The sequence below is a fragment of the Melozone crissalis genome, unplaced genomic scaffold, assembly GCF_028551555.1.
Source record: "Melozone crissalis strain CALT ecotype California unplaced genomic scaffold, PUWL_Pcris_2 ptg000006l_1, whole genome shotgun sequence".
In the NCBI taxonomy this organism is placed as follows: domain Eukaryota; kingdom Metazoa; phylum Chordata; class Aves; order Passeriformes; family Passerellidae; genus Melozone; species Melozone crissalis.
Window position 1 is genome coordinate 55811072 of NW_026535784.1, and position 7724 is coordinate 55818795.

The window sequence follows — 7724 nt, forward strand, 5'->3', positions numbered from 1 at the left end:
AAAAGCCTTGGACATCTTTTCAGCTCCAAGTAAGAGCCACTCTCTGCAGGGTTGGAGCCAGCTGAGCATGGCTGGATGCTGGGAGCACATCCCTGTGGATGCACCAGGAATGGAACCCAGCATGGTCCACAGCCCACCCAGGAGATGGGGCTGAATTACCTGTCCCTGGCAAAGATGAATCTTAAAAAAGGGCACAACAATGGTGCAAGTCCACATCGCAGTTCACAAAGGTGCTCTCTCCCTAAGGATCTGTCAGGGACACATCTCTGAGCCCAGGAACAACAGCCAGAAAGCAGAATCCTCTGCTCCACCCTGCCAGGTCTGATCCTGCTGCTGGGTATCCATCAGGGAAAAGTGTGGTCACACTAACACACCTATGCCAGCGTGGCTTGCTCTGCTGCACTGACATCTGCTAATTGATTTATCTGATTACCCAGCCCTGTGGGAAGGAGTGTGCAGCTGTCCCAGGAGTACCTCCCAGGTTGGGATGAAGCCTCCCTGCCATCTGGCCCAGACTCCATTCCTTTGTGTAATTGATTTCTCAAAAATCTCATTTTCCAGGGAGCCTACTCCAGTGACTCCCAAGCACACACACACCTGCTTTGGATCTGCTGTGGACAGCAGTCCAGGCAGCCTGGAAACTGCTTCAGGAGTGTGCAGAAGCACACTGGAGAAAGCCTGTGCTCAGCTGCCACCTCACAGCCTGCAAATAAATGCTCATAAGCACCATTTGCTGTGAAGGTGCACTAAAGCAAGCAAACACCGGGTTATTTCCATTTACAAAAAATACCATGGCTCCGGGAGCACCCAAGGGAGCTCGTGGATGTGCTCCACTTCTCTGTGCTACAGCCCAGACCTTAAAGCCCAGCCTTCCTCAGGTCCTTACTGCAGGCAGGAGGGCCCCGTGGCTTTGTGAGCCACACAGGCTGCCATTCTCACAAAGAGCTGCCAGGGCTTAGCAGGGAAGCTCAAATTAGTGTGGAAGTACATCACTTGGCTTCCTTGAATTTGGAGGATTTAACTCACCAGGAAACTGCTGGGTCCCTAACACTGATCCACACATGTCAGCAAGCCAGGGAGTTCTCTTCAAGTACATTTTTCCAAGGAATTGAATAAACAGCAAGGACAGAGAGTAATAAAATAATGATTTACAGCAGCAGCACCGAAGTGCTGGGAGCACAGAGAGAAGTGCAATAAACTGTACATTAGTGCTCAGGAGGTAGAGAGCCTTTTGAGACCCATCACTGGGGACAATGACTCGCGTCATAAAATCAGCTTAAGATGCACCACGGAGCCCTAAAGCACATCAGCACCCTTCACACAGATGCCACTTTGCAAGTTGTGCTTTGTGACAGCTGTGGCGTTGAGTGACAGCTGGGAGGGGGGAATAACCAGGCACGCAGCTTTCCTGGGGAAACACAGGACCTGAGCCTAAAGCCCAAGAGCAGAACAGCAAAAACTTCTGGAGGCCTTTAGAAGCCTCTCAATGGTTGCTAATCAGCTTTCTCAGAGTTCCCTTAAACCCTAACAAGTGGCACTTTAAGGAGATGGTTTTGAAGTGGTGAAAATTGTAGCCTGACATGCTGCAGAACTGCCCGGGAAAAAATGTTTTCTAAGCACGTACTTAAAAATGCTCTTTGAAAACACATAATAAAAAACAATTTTGCATCAGATTGAGGATTTAAGCACTCCTTGGTGACAGGAGAGCTGCTTTACTCCCGTTTCAGGCAAAACCAGCTTTTAAATGCTTGATTTAATTGTTAGGACACTAAAACAGAAAGGATGAGAAAAAAAAATAATCAGCCATTTCTGACTGGAGTCTGGATTAAAATAATTCCTTGCATCAAATATGATGAAAAAATTATTACAAAGGTCTCAGGGGACGAGAAAATACATTTCTGTGGTTCCCTTTAATTGGGGCTGGGGTTCAGAACAAGAGGGACGGAAGGAAAGATTGGGTGGGACACAGAGAAATGATCTCTTTAATAAGAAATGGGCCATACTGTGACATTTCAGAGCCCTTGGGCTAGAAGACCAAAAGATCTGTCAAGAGAAAGGAATTTTAAGTTCTGCCATGGGTGGAAGGAAGCCTGGGAGTCAATCTAGCCGGTTTAAGACTGCAATTAGCTCTGGAGGCTTTAAGAAAAAGAAGATGTAATTGCTGCACTCAAACTTCAAATGCAGCAAGGATAACAAGCGCTGGTTTCTCAGACAACATCATTTGGGAAATTTTCCGCAGCATTATGGTCCTGAAACACAAATTAGAGATCGCCAGGCCTTTTCTCTCTGAAAATATATTATCCTAATTTTCATCTTATTCAGGGTACCTTCTAGCTCCAGGGAGACTAATGAAGAGGAAGCAAAGACCTGATGAGTTCCATGTGGAGACTACATTTATGGATTAATCCCAACAGGGAGCAAATAAACCTTATTCCCAGAGCTCTCGGCTGGGACTCCACACAATCAATCGAGGAATGGATAGTTATTTATGGCTGAGGCTGTTTTGACTTTCAAATAAACATTTTAATTATTTTAAGTGTTACGCTGGAATTTGGAATGGGAGCCCTGCTTTCATGGCACTGCCTTGCTCTCCTGCCTCCTAATCCCAAACCACTCTGGTCATTATGACACCGTGCAAACCACACTGATCTTCATGCCTAAAACATTGCAAAGGTAAAACATGTGGGCCAGGCAAACTAGAGAAGAGGGAGGAAGAAAAGGGAGGAGGATAAATGAAAGAAACACTCTCAAGATACACTGAGCCGGAAGAAAATGAGGTGCCCAACTCTGAAACCCTTTTGCAATCAGGTTGGCACATCCTGATCCATCTTTGTGCCCTGCTCCCCCCTGCCTGCTCCTACGAGCAATTTTAATAACCAAAGTGCTTCAGAGCATTTCTTTTCTGACAGCTCATTTTCAATTCAATACCTGCACCACTTGCACTGCCAGCTTTTCCCTCCAGCCTAATTTGGTGTGCTGTGGTCTTTCCACTCTGAGATTATGAAGCCACACTCATTTTCAGGGAAGCTCTTTAGAGTCCTTTGCTAAATAAAGGCAAGTGGTGAAATCACGACACAGATCTGTTGGAGTTACAGTCTCACCTTCACTCTGTATTGTGGCATTTCATCTCCCTCTGCTTTCTGTAAGGAGACTGAAAAAACTGCAGGAGGTTGTCCTTGGGAGAGCAGTGGAACATTTGGGCTGGTGTTTTCACCTGCAGCAGGTAAGGGGGAGCATGCACACCACACAGCACCCTTGGCCGCTCTCCCTCCCGTGGATTTGTGCACGAGCCTTCTGGAGCCCTTCCAGCCACTCCTGACCAAAATAACAGGCTCAGCTTCATGTTTGGATTTGGCTGCTTGAGGGATTAAAAACTAAAACAGGAAAATAAAAATAAAAATAAAAAAACTCATTCTCTTAATAACTTAGCAAAAGTTTCAATAATTGAATTGATATCATCTCCACAGAAGGCAAATTCAGTTTCCCCGAACATTTCAGTGCACACATGCTTGTGTTTTCCTAGAGCATTTACCTTTCTTTGCAGAAAGATGGTTTTAAAAAAATAAACAGATTTGCTGGGGGCTTTATTCATTTAGTTAGCTAGTTTACTTCTCTGGCTTAAAGATTAGATGTTTTCTTTTGGTAAAGCTGGCTATCCCAACTGGCTGTATTAAAATAAGGAAGAATCTCAATCAAAAAGCCTCTCCTAAGGCAAGCTTTCTTGTTAATATGCACCAACATGAAAGGGTTTCTTTTCATCCTATACAACTACAGTGTGTGTAAATTGCAGGGGGCTCATTGGCATAAATCTTGGCTGTGACCTCTGAGGTAAACTGGATTTACATTACTTTCTGACAAGAATTAAATGAAGGCCTTGTGGATATATGAACAGCCTTCTAGACTGCAACAGATGGGCATGAATGTGCTCCCTAGGCAAACTATCAGTGACATCTGTGTCCTCCAAATTCTGGTGGTCTCAGCCAATTAGCAGGCAAAAGGGGAGAGAAGAAAAAAAAAAAAGAAAGAAAAAAAAAAAGAAGCCTGCTCCTGCACAGTTTCCCCAGGCAGAGCTGAAGCAGAAGTGCTTCTGTTTGGAAATGGGATCAGGAGCAGCCTCCAGCAACAAGGAGATGCTTTGCTCTAGTGCAGAGGTAACACTGCAGGAAAAGCTGAGGTAATTAGGTAGAAGAGATATTAATATGTTAATATTAACACAGGGCAAATCCCAGCCCCACCTGAGGCTGTGTGGGGCTGGGACAATGGGCTACCATCATGGATTTCCACTGCTGCAGCCAAGGATGGAGATTTGTGGGTCCTAAAAAGCAGAGGAGGGGTGAAAGTGAAGCCCAGTGCCTGACAAAGCTAAGGCAGGAAAAGCCCCTCTCCTGATCCATATTCACACCTCCACCACGGCTCCCTTTCCCTGCAGAGAGCTGGAAGGGACCCAGAAGGGTTCCCAAATCCTCTCCAAAGGGGATTCCCATCCCCTCCTTGGGCGGATGGGCTCTGGGGAGCCACACACTTGATGGCCACTGCACCTGCCTGCTCCAGAGCTCAGAGCTTTGTGGAAGAGCATTTCAGCTACAAAAAATCATCCTGGGGAGAAAAACCTTTCCAGTTTTGTTTGTCAGAACGAGGTTTGGGATTCCTTGGTGCAGCACAGCCACAGAACAGAGCCAAAGCCTCACAGCAACTGCTCAGCACACAGAGAAGTGGCCAGAGGGGCACCAGGGAGTCAAAACTCCATCTCCAGCCTGCAGCAGAGCCATGGTTTCAGGCCAGTTGTAGCACAGGAGTGACCCAAAATGTGAGGCTCACTCTCTGTCTCCCAGATTTGAATGGAGCTGCCATGGCAGGAGCAGGCAGGACCTCTGGCTAAAAGCAGAGCATGGAACAAAAGCACCTGTTGTTTTGCCCTGGTCATGACTTTTCAGAGAGGCCACTTGGGTGCTTTTCCCCCTGATCACTGCTGTCCCAAGTAATACTGGGGGATGTAGAAAAAAAAAAAAAAGGAATAATTGAGGGGCAGATCAATAAATTAAAAAGTTCTAAAAAAAAGAAAGAGAAAAAAAGGCATAATGAATTTGGTACAGCACATATTTTTAGATCAAAGATGCCTTTGAAGTGACAAACCCTTAATCCATAAACTACTGAAGCACTTCCTTTCTCTCCCAAACTACTTGTTGTCAAATAAAATGGAAGTTAAGGAAATTATCTTTATCTGAAAATGGCCAAAAGAAGCCATCACCTAATGACAGCTTTGTCAAAATGACAATTGGGGAAATTGTTAGGAAGGGGAGGCCTGATGACTGGAGGAATAAGCTGCCTGTTTGCTCTAATCTGGTCAGGCAGGCCCCACACAATTCCAGTCAGCTTGCTGTGTGAAACAGCTAAGTCTTTGTCAGAGCAGGCAGGGGCTGGAAAGACTTCTCTTTCATGAATATGTATCACCACCCTCCACGTCTGCAGAAAAAAACCCCAAACCTTCCAAACAGCAAAATAAAATAAATTTACAAAACCCAACAAATCCCAGAACAAGAAAATCCTGAGATAAGGAGGCACACGGATGGAAAAAGCAGCTGAGGAATGAAAGTGCACGTTTGGGAAGCACAACCAGGAGGAGCCTCTTCCCAAAGGCTTTCTTTGCACTTTTATGCCCCAGCAGGCTGGGATGAGGCACTTCAAGTGCACAAAGGCAGAAGGGCCCATCGGGGTATTTAATGCCCATCACTGTGTGGTTTAGATTTGGTGCTGGTGGCACCAAAGCCCACAGACACACACGGGGCTCACAGGAATTCCTTGTGCCAGCAGGGAATCACCCCAGCAGGTCTGAACACTTCCAAGGGCAGGCACAGAGGCAGCTTGGGATCAGGGGCAGAAATTTCCTGTGAAGCCTCAAATTTCATCCCACTGAAATTATTTTTCTGAGAGATGTCCATGACATCTGTAAATGAAACCCTTCACAACATCTGAAACTGAAAATGTTGAAACTCCTGTAAACCCAAAAACGGTGTTTAAAGCAATGATGGGCAGATGGGAAGAGAACACAGGATCAAACAAAGCCCATCTCTGCTGCAGAAAACCCAAATGAAGACATTTTAAGCTGTGCTGGGTTTTGTCTCTGTTGGAGAACTACAGCATCAATCAAAGCACAACAATGTCTGAAAAGTTACCTTCAAGTGCTTGCTGCCATCTTTTTAACTTTGCTTGTAAAATTGCACACCAGATCTTGATTTATTACAGAGAGCTTGTGGTGATACCATAAACTTCAGTTTTTCTCAAAACAACAACCAGAATATGAAAGTTTGGCTCCCAGCAGAGATATCAAGACACTGTGCTCACTTCTGAGGTTGCCCATATTATGCAATGTTTGCTGTAGACATTTCCATTTCATTAGCATATTCTGCTTTACAGGAAACCCAGCAATGAATGCTGGCCCTGATCTGAGGCTAATCCTCTTTAAAGAGCTACAGGCTATATTACATGTGGCCACAGCCACGGCTGTGCCAGGCCTGCAGCACTTTGAAGCTGTTGAACAGTGCTCCCTTGTGAGGCCATACACAGAGACAGAAAGGGATGCTCCCTGTGCTCTGAAATCCTGCTCTTCCCACCTCCAGGAGCTCCTCTCAGGGACAGAGCAGAGACACCCAGCGGCCCTCACCACCCCTCAGTGCCAATTTATGTGCCTACAGTAACAAAAATCCCCTTTTTTCCTAAACCTCAGCAGCAACTGCCCCGAGGGAGGGCATCCAGAACAATCAAAGGTGAAGAGAACCAGACAGCTGCTTCCCTGAGTAGGAAGGAAGCTGCTTGAGTAGTTTGGGACACACAGACATATCTATCTTGGAAGGGAAAAGAGAGGAATGGTCATGGATGTACCTGTAAGGCTGCATTGTTCACAGCTGGGTGCCCTTGAAAGCTGTAAACTGAGATAGTGGAAGTGTGTTTTTATTGCCACACGCTGTGGAATCTCCAACACCTTCACAACTACAGAAATTTAAAGGGGAAAAAAAATTACAAAAGAACAAGAAGGTCACTATGTTCTCTGGTCCTGCTACATATCAGCAAAATGCAGCTTATATTATCTTTAATTGTTCAAAATTACTTTCTTTGTTCAATGAAGGGAACTGGAAAGGCTGACTCTACTCAGCCTGCAGTGTGCACATGAAATTTTCTCTGTCTGAATGGCGTCAAGCCAGACAAGGAGAGTGGATTCAGCCTCCACAGTAAAATGTGGGGCCTGGTGAAGGCAATGTTCAACTCCTTGCTATCAAAGTAGCCACAAAAATTATTTTTTCCATTGCAGCAGAGGGAGAAAGGGTCCAGAGAAAAAACAAACACAAGGTGGAGGGAGTAGCAAAGGGAATAGGAAAAGTAATCAGGAGGATGATGAGAGGGAAGAACAACAGACAGCAGGAGGGAAAGGAAAATGGAAGAGAAACTGAGAAGGAAGAGAAAGGGAGAAGCCAGACAGGCTCTGAAAGAGGACCGGGGCAGACCATGATGCAGAATGAAAATGAGAACTTGGAAAGGGACAAAACAGAAGTTCATCTTGTCAGGAGTACTTCTCAGCAGCCAAGGTGAATATTCCTCACCAGTTTATTCAGGTCACATGAAAAGAAAAGAGGAAGAGATCTTTCCCCTGTGTAAATGAGGATCCAAGAGGGAAATAAACAGAGGGAATTGTGCCTTCTCCTCCTCCTTTGGAATATCTCCTCTCTGCT